At 34.8% G+C, this 22080-nt stretch overlaps 1 long non-coding RNA gene across 1 annotated transcript; it reads right to left on the bottom strand.

The window, feature by feature from the left end:
* Positions 1-10776: 10776 nt before the first annotated feature.
* On the bottom strand, positions 10777-19920 carry LOC128250922 (uncharacterized). Its single transcript, XR_008266859.2, has 2 exons — positions 13845-19920; positions 10777-11860 (listed from the first exon to the last, which is right to left on the bottom strand). It is a non-coding gene; the product is annotated as an uncharacterized LOC128250922 (long non-coding RNA).
* Between the last annotated feature and the right edge of the window lie 2160 nt (positions 19921-22080).

Below are 22080 nucleotides of genomic sequence, written 5' to 3'. Positions count from 1 at the left end.
GTGTCAATTGATCCTTTGCAGTCATTCCATCCTGCAATACAAGACCTAATGTTTCCGGCTTCAATTACGAACTCCAGTATTTCAATGGATTTGACTATGAACATTTTTCACTATTTTCTATTCAATCTGAACTTTTCTGAATATCAAGGAGTGTCAATTGATCCTTTGGAGTCATTCCACCCTGCAATACAAAACCTAATGTTTCCGGCTTCATTTACGAACTCCAGTATTTCAATGGATTTGACTATGAATATTTTTCACTATTTTCTATTCAATCTGAACTTTTCTGAATATCAAGGAGTGTCAATTGATCCTTTGCAGTCATTCCATCCTGCAATACAAAACCTAATGTTTCCGGCTTCATTTACGAACTTCAATATTTCAACGGAGATAATGATGAGTCATAAAAAGTTGAATATTTTTCACTATTTTCTATTCAATCTGAACTTTTCTGAATATCAAGGAGTGTCAATTGATACTTTGCAGTCATTCCATCCTGCAATACAAAACCTAATGTTTCCGGCTTCATTTACGAACTTCAATATTTCAACGGAGATAATGATGAGTCATAAAAAGTTGAATATATTTCACTATTTTCTATTCAATCTGAACTTTTCTGAATATCAAGGAGTGTCAATTGATCCTTTGCAGTCATTCCATCCTGCAATACAAGACCTAATGTTTCCGGCTTCAATTACGAACTCCAGTATTTCAATGGATTTGACTATGAACATTTTTCACTATTTTCTATTCAATCTGAACTTTTCTGAATATCAAGGAGTGTCAATTGATCCTTTGGAGTCATTCCACCCTGCAATACAAAACCTAATGTTTCCGGCTTCATTTACGAACTCCAGTATTTCAATGGATTTGACTATGAATATTTTTCACTATTTTCTATTCAATCTGAACTTTTCTGAATATCAAGGAGTGTCAATTGATCCTTTGCAGTCATTCCATCCTGCAATACAAAACCTAATGTTTCCGGCTTCATTTACGAACTCCAGTATTTCAATGGATTTGACTATGAATATTTTTCACTATTTTTTATTCAATCTGAACTTTTCTGAATATCAAGGAGTGTCAATTGATCCTTTGCAGTCATTCCATCCTGCAATACAAAACCTAATGTTTCCGGCTTCATTTACGAACTTCAATATTTCAACGGAGATAATGATGAGTCATAAAAAGTTGAATATTTTTCACTATTTTCTATTCAATCTGAACTTTTCTGAATATCAAGGAGTGTCAATTGATACTTTGCAGTCATTCCATCCTGCAATACAAAACCTAATGTTTCCGGCTTCATTTACGAACTTCAATATTTCAACGGAGATAATGATGAGTCATAAAAAGTTGAATATTTTTCACTATTTTCTATTCAATCTGAACTTTTCTGAATATCAAGGAGTGTCAATTGATACTTTGCAGTCATTCCATCCTGCAATACAAAACCTAATGTTTCCGGCTTCATTTACGAACTTCAATATTTCAACGGAGATAATGATGAGTCATAAAAAGTTGAATATATTTCACTATTTTCTATTCAATCTGAACTTTTCTGAATATCAAGGAGTGTCAATTGATCCTTTGCAGTCATTCCATCCTGCAATACAAAACCTAATGTTTCCGGCTTCATTTACGAACTTCAGTATTTCAACGGAGATAATGATGAGTCATAAAAAGTTGAATATTTTTCACTATTTTCTATTCAATCTGAACTTTTCTGAATATCAAGGAGTGTCAATTGATCCTTTGCAGTCATTCCATCCTGCAATACAAAACCTAATGTTTACGGCTTCATTTACGAACTCCAGTATTTCAATGGATTTGACTATGAATATTTTTCACTATTTTCTATTCAATCTGAACTTTTCTGAATATCAAGGAGTGTCAATTGATCCTTTGCAGTCATTCCATCCTGCAATACAAAACCTAATGTTTCCGGCTTCATTTACGAACTCCAGTATTTCAATGGATTTGACTATGAATATTTTTCACTATTTTTTATTCAATCTGAACTTTTCTGAATATCAAGGAGTGTCAATTGATCCTTTGCAGTCATTCCATCCTGCAATACAAAACCTAATGTTTCCGGCTTCATTTACGAACTTCAATATTTCAACGGAGATAATGATGAGTCATAAAAAGTTGAATATTTTTCACTATTTTCTATTCAATCTGAACTTTTCTGAATATCAAGGAGTGTCAATTGATACTTTGCAGTCATTCCATCCTGCAATACAAAACCTAATGTTTCCGGCTTCATTTACGAACTTCAATATTTCAACGGAGATAATGATGAGTCATAAAAAGTTGAATATATTTCAGTATTTTCTATTCAATCTGAACTTTTCTGAATATCAAGGAGTGTCAATTGATCCTTTGCAGTCATTCCATCCTGCAATACAAGACCTAATGTTTCCGGCTTCAATTACGAACTCCAGTATTTCAATGGATTTGACTATGAACATTTTTCACTATTTTCTATTCAATCTGAACTTTTCTGAATATCAAGGAGTGTCAATTGATCCTTTGGAGTCATTCCACCCTGCAATACAAAACCTAATGTTTCCGGCTTCATTTACGAACTCCAGTATTTCAATGGATTTGACTATGAATATTTTTCACTATTTTCTATTCAATCTGAACTTTTCTGAATATCAAGGAGTGTCAATTGATCCTTTGCAGTCATTCCATCCTGCAATACAAAACCTAATGTTTCCGGCTTCATTTACGAACTCCAGTATTTCAATGGATTTGACTATGAATATTTTTCACTATTTTTTATTCAATCTGAACTTTTCTGAATATCAAGGAGTGTCAATTGATCCTTTGCAGTCATTCCATCCTGCAATACAAAACCTAATGTTTCCGGCTTCATTTACGAACTTCAATATTTCAACGGAGATAACGATGAGTCATAAAAAGTTGAATATTTTTCACTATTTTCTATTCAATCTGAACTTTTCTGAATATCAAGGAGTGTCAATTGATACTTTGCAGTCATTCCATCCTGCAATACAAAACCTAATGTTTCCGGCTTCATTTACGAACTTCAATATTTCAACGGAGATAATGATGAGTCATAAAAAGTTGAATATTTTTCACTATTTTCTATTCAATCTGAACTTTTCTGAATATCAAGGAGTGTCAATTGATACTTTGCAGTCATTCCATCCTGCAATACAAAACCTAATGTTTCCGGCTTCATTTACGAACTTCAATATTTCAACGGAGATAATGATGAGTCATAAAAAGTTGAATATATTTCACTATTTTCTATTCAATCTGAACTTTTCTGAATATCAAGGAGTGTCAATTGATCCTTTGCAGTCATTCCATCCTGCAATACAAAACCTAATGTTTCCGGCTTCATTTACGAACTCCAGTATTTCAATGGATTTGACTATGAATATTTTTCACTATTTTCAGTTCAATCTGAACTTTTCTGAATATCAAGGAGTGTCAATTGATCCTTTGCCGTCATTCCATCCTGCAATACAAAACCTAATGTTTCCGGCTTCATTTACGAACTCCAGTATCTCAATGGATTTGACTATGAATATTTTTCACTATTTTCTATTCAATCTGAACTTTTCTGAATATCAAGGAGTGTCAATTGATCCTTTGCAGTCATTCCATCCTGCAATACAAAACCTAATGTTTCCGGCTTCATTTACGAACTCTAGTATTTCAATGGATTTGACTATGAATATTTTTCACTATTCCCAGTTCAATCTGAACTTTTCTGAATATCAAGGAGTGTCAATTGATCCTTTGCAGTCATTCCATCCTGCAATACAAAACCTAATGTTTCCGGCTTCATTTACGAACTCCAGTATTTCAATGGATTTGACTATGAATATTTTTCACTATTTCCAGTTCAATCTGAACTTTTCTGAATATCAAGGAGTGTCAATTGATCCTTTGCAGTCATTCCATCCTGCAATACAAGACCTAATGTTTCCGGCTTCAATTACGAACTCCAGTATTTCAATGGATTTGACTATGAATATTTTTCACTATTTTCTATTCAATCTGAACTTTTCTGAATATCAAGGAGTGTCAATTGATCCTTTGCAGTCATTCCATCCTGCAATACAAAACCTAATGTTTCCGGCTTCATTTACGAACTCCAGTATTTCAATGGATTTGACTATGAATATTTTTCACTATTTTCAGTTCAATCTGAACTTTTCTGAATATCAAGGAGTGTCAATTGATCCTTTGCCGTCATTCCATCCTGCAATACAAAACCTAATGTTTCCGGCTTCATTTACGAACTCCAGTATCTCAATGGATTTGACTATGAATATTTTTCACTATTTTCTATTCAATCTGAACTTTTCTGAATATCAAGGAGTGTCAATTGATCCTTTGCAGTCATTCCATCCTGCAATACAAAACCTAATGTTTCCGGCTTCATTTACGAACTCCAGTATTTCAATGGATTTGACTATGAATATTTTTCACTATTTTCAGTTCAATCTGAACTTTTCTGAATATCAAGGAGTGTCAATTGATCCTTTGCCGTCATTCCATCCTGCAATACAAAACCTAATGTTTCCGGCTTCATTTACGAACTCCAGTATTTCAATGGATTTGACTATGAATATTTTTCACTATTTTCTATTCAATCTGAACTTTTCTGAATATCAAGGAGTGTCAATTGATCCTTTGCAGTCATTCCATCCTGCAATACAAAACCTAATGTTTTCTGCTTCATTTACGAACTCCAGTATTTCAATGGATTTGACTATGAATATTTTTCACCATTTTCAGTTCAATCTGAACTTTTCTGAATATCAAGGAGTGTCAATTGATCCTTTGCAGTCATTTCTTCCTGCAATACAAAACCTTATGTTTCCGGCTTCAATTACGAACTCCAGTATTTCAATGGATGTGACTATGAATATTTTTCACTATTTTCTATTCAATCTGAACTTTTCTGAATATCAAGGAGTGTCAATTGATCCTTTGCAGTCATTCCATCCTGCAATACAAAACCTAATGTTTCCGGCTTCATTTACGAACTCCAGTATTTCAATGGATTTGACTATGAATATTTTTCACTATTTTCAGTTCAATCTGAACTTTTCTGAATATCAAGGAGTGTCAATTGATCCTTTGCAGTCATTCCATCCTGCAATACAAGACCTAATGTTTCCGGCTTCAATTACGAACTCCAGTATTTCAATGGATTTGACTATGAATATTTTTCACTATTTTCAGTTCAATCTGAACTTTTCTGAATATCAAGGAGTGTCAATTGATCCTTTGCCGTCATTCCATCCTGCAATACAAAACCTAATGTTTCCGGCTTCATTTACGAACTCCAGTATCTCAATGGATTTGACTATGAATATTTTTCACTATTTTCTATTCAATCTGAACTTTTCTGAATATCAAGGAGTGTCAATTGATCCTTTGCAGTCATTCCATCCTGCAATACAAAACCTAATGTTTCCGGCTTCATTTACGAACTCTAGTATTTCAATGGATTTGACTATGAATATTTTTCACTATTCCCAGTTCAATCTGAACTTTTCTGAATATCAAGGAGTGTCAATTGATCCTTTGCAGTCATTCCATCCTGCAATACAAAACCTAATGTTTCCGGCTTCATTTACGAACTCCAGTATTTCAATGGATTTGACTATGAATATTTTTCACTATTTTCTATTCAATCTGAACTTTTCTGAATATCAAGGAGTGTCAATTGATCCTTTGCAGTCATTCCATCCTGCAATACAAAACCTAATGTTTCCGGCTTCATTTACGAACTCCAGTATTTCAATGGATTTGACTATGAATATTTTTCACTATTTTCAGTTCAATCTGAACTTTTCTGAATATCAAGGAGTGTCAATTGATCCTTTGCAGTCATTCCATCCTGCAATACAAGACCTAATGTTTCCGGCTTCAATTACGAACTCCAGTATTTCAATGGATTTGACTATGAATATTTTTCACTATTTTCTATTCAATCTGAACTCTTCTGAATATCAAGGAGTGTCAATTGATCCTTTGCAGTCATTCCATCCTGCAATACAAAACCTAATGTTTCCGGCTTCATTTACGAACTCCAGTATTTCAATGGATTTGACTATGAATATTTTTCACTATTTTCAGTTCAATCTGAACTTTTCTGAATATCAAGGAGTGTCAATTGATCCTTTGCCGTCATTCCATCCTGCAATACAAAACCTAATGTTTCCGGCTTCATTTACGAACTCCAGTATCTCAATGGATTTGACTATGAATATTTTTCACTATTTTCTATTCAATCTGAACTTTTCTGAATATCAAGGAGTGTCAATTGATCCTTTGCAGTCATTCCATCCTGCAATACAAAACCTAATGTTTCCGGCTTCATTTACGAACTCCAGTATTTCAATGGATTTGACTATGAATATTTTTCACTATTTTCAGTTCAATCTGAACTTTTCTGAATATCAAGGAGTGTCAATTGATCCTTTGCCGTCATTCCATCCTGCAATACAAAACCTAATGTTTCCGGCTTCATTTACGAACTCCAGTATTTCAATGGATTTGACTATGAATATTTTTCACTATTTTCTATTCAATCTGAACTTTTCTGAATATCAAGGAGTGTCAATTGATCCTTTGCAGTCATTCCATCCTGCAATACAAAACCTAATGTTTTCTGCTTCATTTACGAACTCCAGTATTTCAATGGATTTGACTATGAATATTTTTCACCATTTTCAGTTCAATCTGAACTTTTCTGAATATCAAGGAGTGTCAATTGATCCTTTGCAGTCATTTCTTCCTGCAATACAAAACCTTATGTTTCCGGCTTCAATTACGAACTCCAGTATTTCAATGGATGTGACTATGAATATTTTTCACTATTTTCAGTTCAATCTGAACTTTTCTGAATATCAAGGAGTGTCAATTGATCCTTTGCAGTCATTCCATCCTGCAATACAAGACCTAATGTTTCCGGCTTCAATTACGAACTCCAGTATTTCAATGGATTTGACTATGAATATTTTTCACTATTTTCAGTTCAATCTGAACTTTTCTGAATATCAAGGAGTGTCAATTGATCCTTTGCAGTCATTCCATCCTGCAATACAAGACCTAATGTTTCCGGCTTCAATTACGAACTCCAGTATTTCAATGGATTTGACTCTGAATATTTTTCACTATTTTTTATTCAATCTGAACTTTTCTGAATATCAAGGAGTGTCAATTGATCCTTTGCAGTCATTCCATCCTGCAATACAAAACCTAATGTTTTCTGCTTCATTTACGAACTCCAGTATTTCAATGGATTTGACTATGAATATTTTTCACTATTTTGTATTCAATCTGAACTTTTCCCATAATGAAGGAGCATCAGTTTATTCGGGGACATTACATCTTGCAATAGAAAACCTAATGTTTTTTGCTTCACTGGCGATCTTCAGTATTTCAACGGAAATATCGATGAATATATCACTCCAACTTAGAATGATTTATGTATCAAATGATATGTCCGAATTTCTTTTGTTAGAAATTAATATTTTTTTCATAATGAATGTAACTGTGCTGCACTAAATATTTTCGATATTTCACTACCGATATTCTCAGGCGTATTATTTGAATGGTGACATTATATACCAACTGACATTTTGACGGAGAAAAACCCTTACGTGGTCAATCGTTTGATGCGCTAGAAATAACAGCAAAACCAATTCATCCTCCTGTCTTTAAAAAAAGAGAGAAAGAGACAATGAATATAGAAAAGGATTCCAGCTTTGACGAACTGGTCTGTGTAGACGAGATGGCCAAGGATGGAACGATCAAAGCTGTCATACAATTGGTATTTTTAACAATTATAATAAATAAATTTTAAAAGAAAATCCCGAAAAACAAATCTGTGGGCGAACATTTTTTTTTAAAATCAAAATATTAAAAACTTAAAATTCTCCGGCACTTTTACGCTTCCGAATTCAAATCTTGCCGGAATAAAACTTCGCTTTTTATACCAGACTATTAAACCTATGTTCTTCGACGACATCCTTTGAATTCAGTGCCCCAGCACAGCTGCAGTCAAAGGACTGATAAAATTGAATGATAACAAAGAAAGATTCCTTGTTTTGTTTCTTCGTTGAAATCCATCTTTGTTTCATTGACGTTATTTCAGTCCCTTGTTTTTACTGAATAAAATTATGAACACAAAATTTACTTGTTTTTTTTTTTTCTTTTTTCAATTATTTATCTTGAACTCCACCACTTAGGTGAAATTTCTGAATGCCATTATGGAAATTGTATTGTGTAGAACAGTGAGTCTCAACAGGAGTGTCACCACTGGTGTCCTAGCTGTAGCACAAGCAAGAAAACTGAGAAGTCCTAATTTTCACTCCTAAGTTATTAGCCTGGATCTGGGTGTATATGTGTGTGTATATATTTATGTGTATGTATATATATATATGTGTGTGTGTGTGTATATATGTATATGTGTGTGTGTGTATATATATGTGTATGTATATATATGATTATGTATATATGTGTGTGTGTGTGTGTGTGTATATACGCATATATATCTATATATACTCACACATTCATATTTATGTACACCTATGCCTGGGCAAACATATACATGTGCGCGCACACATTTGTTTACATTTTTGGAAATCATTTTATTGTGTGAAATTGACAAATATAATTTACAATAGAAATCTAAATTCATTCTCATTGAAATTCTGTTGACTCCAGAGCTCACCACAGATTGCTTGCCTCTGACTGTCACTCACAGCCAATTCCTTTGTTGTTTTACTCTTCTTTCCCCAGAGCTGTTAAACGTTGTCTGCCTCCTTTAGCCTCTGTGACTGCCACTTCATTGGTTGTTTTACTCTTCTTTCCCCACAGCGTGACCGACAGACACACTTGTTTCATTATTATTACAAGATTGTTATTTTGTCATCATTGTATCTGCAGAGTTTTAAAGTTTGTTCCCATATTGTAAATTTACAGAATTTATAAAATTACTCAAAATCAACTCTTTTGTTCCCATATTTCTCTTGAAATGCTGCGTTTCTTTCAATTAATTTTAAACATAACGGCGGTGCATCTGCATGGCCGCAGCTCTCAGCTGAAACTATTACTCTTTTACTTGTTTCAGTCATTTGACTGTGGCCATGCTGGAGCACCGCCTTTTAGTCGAGCTAATCGACCCCAGGACTTATTCTTTGTAAGCCTAGTACTTATTCTATCGGTCTCTTTAGCCGAACCGCTAAGTTACGGGGACGTAAACACACCAGCATCGGTTGTCAAGCGATGTTGGGGGGACAAACACAGACACACAAACATATACATATATACGACGAGCTTCTTTCAGTTTCCGTCTACCAAATCCACTCACAAGGCTTTGGTCGGCCCGAGGCTGTAGTAGAAGACACTTGCCCAAGGTGCCACGCAGTGGGACTGAACCCGGAACCATGTGGTTGGTAAGCAGGCTACTTACCACACAGCCACTCCTACGCCTATATTAGGAAAAAAAAAAAGAATTTAGTAAAAGAAATTTATATCATGTCATTTAACATCAACTTATCTATGCTTGCATGGGTCAGAATTTGTGAATGGCAGACTTTCTATGGATCGATGCCCTTCCAGTCACCAACACTCATTTCTAAGTTATTTTTTACAGAAAACTACAGACAGACAACATTGCTTCTATGAAAGTGATGCTAGCCATCATGAGATGTCAAGTAAAGGGTAAATTAAACACACACACACCATGCATGCATGAGTCGTTGTCTGACTGGCTCCCTGTACCGGTGGCACGTAAAAAGCACCATATGAATGTGGTCGATGCCAGCTGACTTGCAACAGTATAAACAGATTAATGGTACAAAGTGTATTGGTTTCAGAGGGCCTATGCCACTTCCTGCAGATCAAACAGGTCCAAAATTTTTTGTTTGTAATAGGCGTGGGTGTGTGGTAAAAAGCCTGCTTCCCAACATGGTTGTGGGTTCAGTCCCACTATATGGCACTTTGGGCAAGTGTTTTCTACTATAGCTGCAGGCTAACCGAAGCCTTGTGAGTGTATTTGATAAGATAGAAGCTGAAAGAAGTCTTGTTTTTCACAAATAGAGTTACAATGTTTTTGAATGACTTTTGTCAATGTTATGAATTTTTCCATTTGATAGCCATTAGTTTTAGCTGACTGCAGAAGCAAATTGCGCATAATTTTGTTTACAGCTCTTAGTTCAGTGTCAATTTTAACATGGAGTGCAAAGTCGAGCAAATTGATCCCAGGACTTATTCTTTGTAAGCCTAGTACTTATTCGATAAGTCTCTTTTTTCTGAATCGCTAAATTACATTTGTTGTCAAGCAATGGTGGTGGGGGACAAATACAGACACAAATATATAAATACATATATATATATATATATATATATATATATATTTATATATGACAAGCCTCTTTCAGTTTCCGTCTACCAAATCCACTCACAAGGCTTTGGTTGGTCCGGGGCCATAGTAGAAGATACTTACCCAAGGTGTCATGCAGTGGGACTGAACCCAGAGCCATGTGGTCGGTAAGCAAACCACTTACCACACAGCCACTATATATATATATATATACACACACACACACACACACACTGGGTGGTTGGTGTAAGGAAGGGTATCCAGCAGTAAAAACCGTACCAAAACAAGACACAGCAAAGTCTGAAGTAGTCTTCTGCCTGGTCAGCTCCCATCAAACCGTCCAACCCAGACCAGCTGGAAGGCAAACATTAAACAATGATCACACATTAGACGGGTGTATACATATTTATTGACACAGCGTCAGTTACAAAGACAAGTGTTCCAGTTGATCTGACCTTCCCAGCCTGCTCATGAAGTTAACACACAAGTGGCTGAGGACTCCACACACACACACACACACATAAATGACGAAACATCGATGTCTGTTGCTCTGAGAAAGGACCTATGTGAGTTGTCTAGTTTCACTCTGACTTACTTTTGGATTGCTTTATTTTTTCTACACCAGGTGCATACAGAATATAGTCTCTTACGCCGAAAAAGACAGCCAACTCACGAACTAACAACACACATACCTTGTCTATGTGCGTTGGATTTTGTCCATGCTGGTGGCATGTACAAAGCACCATTTGAACATGGTTGATGCCAGTGCTGGCTGACTAGTCCTGTGCTGATGGCACATAAAAAGCATCATTTGAGCATGGTCATTGCCAGTGCCACCTGACTCGTTCTCACGCCAGTGGCACATAAAAAACACCATTCAAGCATGGTTGATGCCAGTACTGGCTGACTTGTGAGTGGTTTTGGTACACAGAATCTGAAAGAAGCCTGTTGTGTATATATCTATGTATGGCTTTGCCCCACCCCCCCATTTGACAACCAGTGTTGGTGTGTTTACATCCCTGCAACTTAGCAGTTTTGCAAAAGAGACTGATAGAATAAGTATTAGGTTTAAGAAGCAGGTTTTCCATCCCTCTAAGTTTTAGATATAGTCCACACAGAATGACACCCAGGACATTGTAGCCGTGAGCCAATCAGATCATTTGATTGGATTTGCTAGACAATGTATGCGTGTGTAGCCTTGTTGTGATACATTAATATTTGTGAATGAGCATCAACTGTCTTACAAGTGAGGTTATAGTAAAAACATGGCAACAGGAAGGACATCTGGCTGTAGAGAAATTTCCCCAACTGGTAACAACCATCATCTGACTTATGCAACCAGGGATAAATGGACGTTTAAACTGTGACGATGACTTGGTCCTCTAAACACTAAATTTGCTTCACCAACATTCTAGTCTTTCAAACTCCGAGAAACAGCAGTCAAATCTCCCTCAAATCACATCCTACTGTCTGAAAAGAAAAAGATATTGAATGATTTAGTCTTAAATACATTGAAGAAAGAAAGAAAAAAAACACAACTGGAATATTTGTTTGGGTTTGTTCAGTTTTTAAATCGTATTTCACAAAACAGATGCAACAATTGCTAAGAGTTAAACCACACAACTCGGATATCATTAACCACAAGTTGTATGGAATTCATTTGAGACTTAAAGCAAGATACTAGACACAGTAAACCAAAGATGGGTAATCCAGTCTTCCCTGGTCTTTTCAATAACTCTTCTTTATGACACCGAGCACTGAATGCATTCAGAAACACTTAAAACTTCGTGCTTTTCAAGTTTTCCATTAGAAAAAGTCTAGAAAAGTCCTATCTGGAGAAATTGACGCACCAAATCAGTTTCGTAACTTTCTGAAAAAGATTTTTAAATGAATTTTTACAGGGACAAGTCATCTGAGGGTTGTAGATTACAAATATGTTGTTAGAAATGAAGGAGAGGGAAAATGCCAAGGAACTTTCCAGATCATTCTAGACTTCACAAGACTTTTTAATTTTCATAAATCAAATTTTGCTGAGAGACGTTTTCGACAGTGTAAATTTAAAAACGATAATGTTTGTATCAAAATCTCGTGCATTTTTTGCCTTCTCCATTTTCTAAAACGATTCTAAAACACAGGTTGGTAGGTCGCGGTTGGAACCTGCTGAATCAGAGAGAAAAGTATATTGTCCATTATAATGGAGGACTCAAATACGCAAGCAACCACCCTCTCCTGTTTTCCAAAACCTTGGGTAGCCTTTAAATCTGTAAGGTTGCTATCCTAGAGAAAGTAGCCGAATTTTCCTCAAATCACACCCTGTCGTTTCAAAAAACATTTAGCTTGTTATGTATTCAACATATGTATTTATGTGGGTAACCTCTAAAAGTAAATAGTTCGGCATGCTGGCGACTCCACACCCAGGCGTTTTTGGCATACTGCATATATATATTACGGAGATGTACTTGCATAGCAAGTGACCTGATCTGAGATTGTGTGCTGAAACAAAAACAATTGCAACTTCCACGCTGCAATTATGTTTATATATATATATATATATATATATATATTACACTGAGGTCTTCCATTCTGACTGTTTCATCCATAATTCATTAGATGCATACACTTCAAGTATTTCGCAGAAATATGCTTTCTGGTGGAGATAAGATAATTCTTACGTTTCATAATAAATAAATGTGAACAAAACAAGGGGAGAATGTTTGTGTAAATTTATGAAAATTGGTGGTAATGAAGCTTGGAGCAGCAGAGAGGAAGAACGGCCTAATAAAAAATTTGTTCAACATAATCGGAATTTCTGCAAAATTTCATTAAACCCCAACCACCGAAACAAAAAAAAAACCATGCATTCTTTGAAAAGGTGAAATCGAAGGTGGACGCAACCAAACTAGTTATGCGCTTGTTTTAAAATGATGGTGATATATATATATATATAAACCGGTTGATCGATAATAAGTTGATCATGGATGGATGGAGGGGGGGACTGTAACTACAAGAGTAATAATATGGAACGAGTATCATCTCTAGTCCGCAGAGGATGTAGAGCGAGGGTGCGACAACTCCCTCGTACAGACCAGAGATTCTTCCCATCAATATATGTATTTTCGGTGACAGCAGGTAGAAAATACATATATATGTTACAGATAAAAAGTTTCAATCAAATCCTCAGAAAATAACCGTCTTTTAAAGAAAGAAAAAACTATGAGGGGGAGGAAAGAGAGACAAGAGACAGAAGCCATGTTGCGTGTGTCAAGACTAAGGAAAATTCGAGAGAGAAGAATGGCGAGTCTAGCGTGTGAGTGAGTGAATTAGAGATAGTTGTAACTGTCGAAATATATAGTCCCCCAAAATAGGACGTTACGGCGAGAGGGCTACAACAGGCGTATTATTTGAATGGTGACATTATATACCAACTGACATTTTGACGGAGAAAAACCCTTACGTGGTCATTCGTTTGATGCGCTAGAAATAACAGCAAAACCAATTCATCCTCCTGTCTTTAAAAAAAGAGAGAAAGAGACAATGAATATAGAAAAGGATTCCAGCTTTGACGAACCCGTCCGTGTAGACGAGATGGTCGAGGATGGAACGATCAAAGCTGTCATACAATTGGTATTTTTAACAATTATAATAAATAAATTTTAAAAGAAAATCCCGAAAAACAAATCTGTGGGCGAACATTTTTTTTTTTAAATCAAAATATTAAAAACTTAAAATTCTCCGGCACTTTTACGCTTCCGAATTCAAATCTTGCCGGAATAAAACTTCGTTTTTATCATTCCGGGGGTCGTTGGTGTAGACTGACCCCCACCGTTTCCTCTTAAAATTGCTGGCTTTGTGCCTAAATTAGAAACTTAATATTAAATAATAAAAGAAAGCTACCCCCGGGCAGTTAGAGGGAGGATGGGGGCTTGAGAAACCATCAAAATGATAGCTGCTAAATTATTAACGAATTAAAAAAGATATGTAGGTTTTCATTCAAAATTTGACCTTTACACAGCAAAAACTTAAAAAGCCGCAATGACAAACGATCTAATGAATGAAATGCGGGGGAAGAAGCTTCTATAATACCCAGGTTGCTGACCGCCGTTGTAGAAAGAGGCCGCATCATTCAGATTGCACACCCTGAATAAAAACGGGGATGAATTGCACTAGATAGAGGGTAGGTTTTAAATAACGCTTATACACATTTTATATATTTATTCTTCTGCCGGAATGCGGCCTCCTAGGATTCAAAGAGCAATTTATAATCGACCCCGGTACTTCCTCATCTCCATCAATCGTTTGAAAAGATACGTAGAAAGAACGACACAACAGCAGTTTTAGATTTAAACCGAATAGACGGGATGGACACGGGTGGAAACTATATGCAACAATGACTTAGTCATTATACTTGTAACCTTCCACCTAAAACGTGATGGTCACTACTGGAACGCCAGTTGATCATTAAAACGCTGCTTTATTCAGAGCCGAGAATACGAGCAAACGCGCGAGTGAGCCACAGAACGGTTGCTGGGAATACTAAACACAGCAGCCAAATCTCTTCTACTGTCTTTGAAATAAGGAATGGCTTATTGGATGTGGTTGGGGCTAAACAACAACGATATCGATTTAAAACAAGTCTCATGAAATAATGACCGAGCAGCAGATTTGATGTATATATTATTAGTAGGTAGGAAACACTTGGATTAATAATAATAATGGCAGTCTGAGATTACACGTCGTGTCTAAATAAACGGATAGTAGGTAGGACTGGTAAAAATGCCTTGGAGCTTAGCTTAGGTCTGTTGTACAGATTTTATTCAGATTCGGGGCTAAACAATACGATATCGACGATTAAAAACTATATAAACCGAACAAAATGACTGCTGAGCAGCGGTAATGTCTGTAGTAGGTTTGTATGAAGAAAGATGTTGGTGACTAAATGGTAATATTGTAAAGTAAGCAACATGGCGTCATGTTCAGTAGATTCTAGAACTTTAAGTGGGAGAGGAGGGGGGGGGGGATTACCGATTTCCTTCTTAAACACACAGCAGTGTAATTTGAAGTACATAATATCATGAAATAACTGAATATTTCTGTCTATTAAACAAAATGATGAAAATGTATTGAAGAAAAAAAAAACTGATAAAGAAACAATACGAAAAAAATAAAATCTAATTAGAACTGAAGAGTTAATTTCATTAGAATTCAAGTCATTAGGACATGGAAACGGTTTCAAAAAATTTTTTTTGGCATATAATGCAGATATTCTAGCGATAAAATATCTTTCTACATAATTTTCAAAACGCTATATATAGTTTGACCTATGACCAAAAGGTTTCGAGTCGTGACTACACTGCCTCTCTTTATTTTAGAAACCAAGGACATTATTTAATGATAGATCGGGATGATATTTGATTGCTAATTAACTTGAGCAGCAGACATATGCGAAGATGTTCCAAACGTGGCTACCCTGTCACTTCATATGGCATAACTACGCTTTGGTGCCCCATGGATTTCCCCTGAATTTTCCTTATAGTGCAGATTTTTTTTAAATGAAATTTTGCAGAGAAGACTATTCGAGAGTGTAGATTCCGATCGTGTTTATAACATTAAGACAACATTTTGGATAAGTTTCGGATCAATCTATCAGGCCCCGTTCCAACTGTGTTCTTTAAACCACTTAAACTTTTTTGAAATCTACATTTCACTAAGTTACCAAGTAACAAAAGCCAAGAAAGGACACCAAATTGTTAGGTCTTATATAATCTGTCCCCTTTTCCGCATATATGATGGAAGAACATCCATTATCATCAAACCATGAAAAAAAAAAAAAAAGAAATCGGAAACTACGTGGTCACACGACGACCAGCTAGAAATAGGCGCCAAAATAATCTTTAGACCACACCCTAGTCTCAGGACACGATCGTAAGATACTGGAATGATTAATCACGGTTAATTGAATAAATTCCTAGTTGTTAAATATGTATGTGTATAGCCATATTACAATGCTACTAGAAGTTACTTTTTAATAACGATTCCTATTCCATTTATCAGAAGATGGAGAAGCTGCGGCAGCTTCGCTTCGTCTCTCGCCAGACAATGACGGTTGGCGCGCAAGAACCAATGAAGATGCTTTCTATGTGTCAGTAAACCCGCTAGAAACAACAGTCCGTATCGTACCTCATATGACATTCTGCAGTCCAGGAATAACGGGAAAAATTACGTCATGTAGTTACAGTAGCAAATATATTGTTTGACAGTGAGGAAGGATAGAAAGGGAAGGTCACTGGAATGTCTCATGATCATGATGTTTAGCCCTAGGTCGGCTACGGAACTTGACCAGAGGTTAAACAAGCAATGGTTGGTTGCGGTGATAGTATGGAAGCACCATGCTGATGTGATCTTCACCTTTCCTTAATTTAAAAACATGAAAGCCCATTTCATTACGGTAAATTATCTGAAACCAACCATTTTAGCGATTTAATTCTATGAAAGGTTGTACAAGATGCCATGTTTTAATACGTATTGTGTATTTTACATATGTTCACAATATGTAGACACGCATAAACACATCTATATATGCTTATATACACTTATTTGAAGCTAGGCATTATATTCTACATTAAGAACGGAATAGAAACCATGAAAAGACTGATTGACACATCGAACGAAGCACGATGCAATCCACCTTCTCAGAATCGCTTAACTCTTGCCAGCATGGAAAGTGGACATATATATAACCATTATATATATCTAAATGCATATACATAAATTCAAAAACATGTATATACATTTACACATTCAAATATTGGCAGCCATTTGTACACGCCAGTAGAATGCAAACGTTGCGATAAAAAGTCACGTGTCTCATGAATGTAGTTTGTCCAGACATGGAACTTGAGTTGTTGCCTTTCTTTAGTTACTGTACAAAGACTATATTCCAATATACATGGGTTTAAATATTACACACACACACAATGGAAGCCGCTCACATTGTTACTAAATAGGTTTTGCCCTTAAAGTTTGAAATCTCATTTAAAATAAAACACTGACGAAATAAGTGGCGAAGCCTCGTGGGTGTAAGCTAGTTGTGGTGGATTCATTGGTGATGCTGGGAGACTGACATTAAACTGATAGATGCGACTACAAGTAATTTGCCCTGATGCGTGCGTGTACGAAGATATATATATATATTACACACACATACACCGACAGAGGCTTTTCAAAATTAATTACAAATATTAATTACAAGCATTTTGTACTTTTATCCTGATGAACTGTTTCCTGTTTACCATGAAGTTACGATCTTAGTGTAGCTGAAATGTGTGAATTCTTTCTCTCTAACTATTTCATCCATCTTGTGAGACTGTTGTGATAGGAAAAGAGCACGGAATCGAAAAGGAGCGGAAGCCAAAAAAAGAAAGAGAAAATTCTTCTATAGAAGCAAAAGAATCATCCAATTCGTTGCTCTTTTCCTTTTTTTTATTAGATAAAGATAGCTATTCTGAAAGCCAGTCCATTCTATCACATGAGATTACCCCACAAAATGCTTGAAACAGAATTTAAGGCGTTAAGCTGGACGACGTTTTACTTCGACCACAAAAAAAAAAAAAAAACAAAAAAAAAACGTGATCGTTGATTCGATGCAAATACCGCAAGGTACCTTTGCCGACGATCAACGATTGCACAATTCACCAGCTTTAAAAGAACAAGACCAGAAATTTGGAGGAGGGTAATCGATTATATTATCGATCACAATGCGTGACTGGCACTTTAGTTTTATAGAACTTAAAACAAAATCAAAGCTGACACCGGCAGGGTTAGAACCCGGAATCGTAAGAGAGCCGGTCGAAATACCGTTAAGTATTATCTCCGACGTTCTAACCATTTTACCAATCCATTAATGAAATAACAGTAATTTCTAATTTTGGGCAACAAGACCAGCAATTTTTGAAGTATTTGAAATAATGGTAATAAATAAGAAAACAAGTATGTTTTTTTTTTTAAATTCAAAACATTTATTTTCTTTTTAACCGATAGATAGCAGCTGACAATTACTCGACTATGTAAGATATTTTATATGTGCGTGTATGTGTGTGTGGAACAACTTAACGGACGAGACTTGGTTGTTGGATATGGCCCATCATGTTAGGCATTCCTGTAGAATTAGAGTCGGAAATTAATGAGCCTAAAACACTAAATCTAGGACGAGTTTTTTCTTTCTTTTCATACATCGTAGATTTACTATTCAATAAGGAAAAAAAATTATTAACTTGACCACTTCCCGCAATTAATCCGCTTCGACTTATTTTCAGAGTGTTTTTAGCAATTTAGAGATGAGGATTCTCCAAAAACGTTTAACTTTGTGAGGAATAAAGATCTGAAGATATTCTTTTCGTGAAGTCAAAATCGAAAAGAAAATTTTTTAAAAAAGCGAGGAAAGTACTAAGCATTTCTAACTATCCAAGTTTTCCTTTCTTTTCAACTTGCAGAATCATGAATACGTATAAAAAATAAAAACAACTCGTCCTAAGAAAACTCCTGTATTTTAATTTCCGACTCTATTCTCCATGAACGCCTATTCATATATAATGGAGAGGGAGAGAGAGAGAAAGGGAACTTTAAAGAGCAATTGACAGAAGTGTTTGTGAAAAATAGTCTTTGGTTTCAAGATTGAGGTAATTCTTTTTTTGTTTAGGTTGATTAAAAAATAATTACAAACTAAATAAGGGAAAATATAAAATATTGCAAAGTAATGAAATGGAAAGGGGGAGAAGAAAAAAAAAAGGTCAAAATAATTACTTGAAGAAGTCAATAATACATTTGTTGTAGAAAGAAAATTTTAAAGCATTTCGACCATTAAAGGCGAATGATTGGTTATACAGAAATTTCAGAACAAGAACAAGGAAAAAAAAAACAGAAGTAACTGTGTGCTTTCATGACCGAAATCTTAGGTTTTCTTCTTTTGAATGTATTTGATATTATTAACTTAGCCATTTTTCACAGATGCCTTCAGCAGCAGTAGTGTTCTTTTTTAAGGAATAAAAAGGGGGAAATATGGTGGGATTTTCTTCTTCCTTGTTACCTTTTTGTGTTTGTTAATGATGTCTCTTAGTATAAAAGACTAATTCTGTTATAATCGCTAACCAGTCGGAAAAGAAACCGGTAAAGCTTTTTAAGTGGATTTGAAGGGCGAAGTCAAGTAGATGCAATTAGACAATTATAGTTTCCATTCACTTCTAGGATGTGATTTGATTTATTATATAGGACATAATATATATGGAGCTCATTACTTTGATTCTGCAAACCTACTTAATATATTAAAAAGCAAGCGGCATATTCTTATTTTAATCTCAGAAAAAGCAGAAATATTGGTTGTTTAATTAAAAACATGAGGCATGTTGTGTGTTGATTTTTTTTTTTCCTTTTTCTATATCCATTTTATTCATGAGAAGGCGTCACAGCATTTTGGGGGGGCATTTTTTTATCTTTTTTTTTGGGGGGGGGTTTCCTTACAGAAAAAAAAAAAAAAACCATATTTCGATAAAAGAAATAAGTTTAGATTTTTTTTTTAATGCTCGGTAAAGAAAAGAAAAAAAACATTAAGGCAATATTTAAATTGAAAATAAAAATTAAGAAAATATAAGAGCGATTACAAGAAAGAGAGAGAGTCTGGTAATGTTGTTCTTTTTTTTCCTTTTGGTTCAGAAAAAGAAAAGAGAAAAAAAAAAGGGAAATTTATAAAGCAGACCCACCACCAACTATTTAACTACCACATGCAAACCTGCCCGGGTGTTTTTTGGTTGAAGGGGTTTTCTTTTCGTTTATACACACATGGCCTTTTTTTACTATATAGAATGTATATTGTGTTTGTATGAAGTGTTTTTAAATTGGAAGTACCTGCAAGGAAGGAAGAAATCGCAGGTAGGAAGGAAGGAGTTGGTGTATATAATAATATATATGATGTATATATATATATATTCACATACACGTCAATTAAAGGTGAGAGTACCTGCAAGGAAGGATGGTAGGTAGTAGGTAGATAGCTAGGCATGTAGGTATATAATGAAGATTTAACATATATATATTGACCCTTTGAAGGTTTAGTGTTGACTGGAAAAGTTCTTACCGTAGTAGCAAGAATAATAAAGTAGGAAGAGTACAAGAGCTGAATCCTTTCTTTGGAACGGATTAAATTTTTTTTTTTTAAGGTATTTTTTATATATTTTTTTCCATTTCTTGCTCCTATTATCAGAATCAGAGTTCATTAATTACATCGTTTTTCAGAACATTTTTTTCTTTCTTTCTTTCTTTTTCAAAATTCCTCATTTATTCGTTCTGAAGTTGGGATGACAGAAAAAAAAATAATATATATATATAACACATATATATATTTATATTTTCACATTAAGTTCCTTCCAATGGATGTTATTTTCTGCGGCTAGGTCCAATTTAGGAGAGAAAGAAAAGACAAAAAAAAAAAAAAGTGGTAGGAGGTCCGAGCAAAGCTTAGTAGAATGATGCAAAAAGAAAAAAATTAAAATATTAAACTATTATGTAATTTATACATATATCTTTATATGTTATTCCTTTTACAGAATTAATAATAATGTTCGAACCTGATGCCAAACGGAATGAATGAATGCGTCGTCATATTTGGTAAAAAAAAAAAAAAAAAAATCCTTTTTTTTCCATGATCATTTGGTTCATTTCTTCTGGAAGTTCTCTTTTTTTGTCACATTTGTAGCAAAATTTTTATATTTTTTGTTCCTTTTTTTTTTTTGGTTTGTCATTACTAAACTGGAAGTGTTCGTGTTTTTTATTGTCTTAAGTAGAAGATACGGCAATCCGATCGCTCACAGATGCGTAAAACTAATTAATATATTTAAGAGCTAACAAGCACTAATGGAGAAAAAGAATAAGAGAAAAAAAGGGGAAAAAAAAAAAAAAAAAGCCGGTCGGTGGTCGAAGAAAAGGCCCTTGTAATAACTTTGTCATTCCTTGTGTGCCTTAAACATTCATTTGAGGGTCATTTTTGCCACTAAAGAAACACAGATGGAGTTAGATGACCAATTAATTGTTCGCTAAATTAGTTTAAAAAAAAAAAAAAAAAAAAGCGAACTAGCCTCCCACTGCATACCTATGCGATTAATATGTATAGGTAGGTATATTTACGATGGCTTAGCAAACGTAATTAATGGGGTGGAAGAAAAAAGGGCCATTGCTGTAATACATATATAATGATGTACCAATTGGAAGCTGTGGAAGAAACTGATTTTTGAAATGTTTTTCGCAGGCGTAGGAAGATCTTGTTGAAACGTAGAGATGATAGGGGGGGGGGGGAAATTAGTTTCTTATTCTGTAGAACTGTGCTAGACATAAAGAATATATTATATCACTCCTTGGTCTAATTGCGTCTAAAACTAGCAAGGTGATAAGTGATACATATATATGTATGTATATATATATGTATGTATATATATATGTCTAAGTAATTAATTAGCTTTAATTATTTGGCTGGCGTGGTTGGTTGGTTGGTTAGTTGGCTGTGTGAAGTTATTTGAGAAAATTAGAAAACATTTTTTTGTTCTTCTTTCAATTGTTTTAACCCCCCTTTTTTTTTTTAAGATAATATATATATATGTATATATCAGACAGCATTCATCATTATTATTATTTATCTTCTTCGGTCA

Source organism: Octopus bimaculoides, chromosome 26 (genome assembly GCF_046866305.1).
Source record: "Octopus bimaculoides isolate indiv1 chromosome 26, ASM4686630v1, whole genome shotgun sequence".
Taxonomy (NCBI): Eukaryota; Metazoa; Mollusca; class Cephalopoda; order Octopoda; family Octopodidae; genus Octopus; species Octopus bimaculoides.
This window is presented reverse-complemented; position numbering and strand designations above follow the sequence as displayed.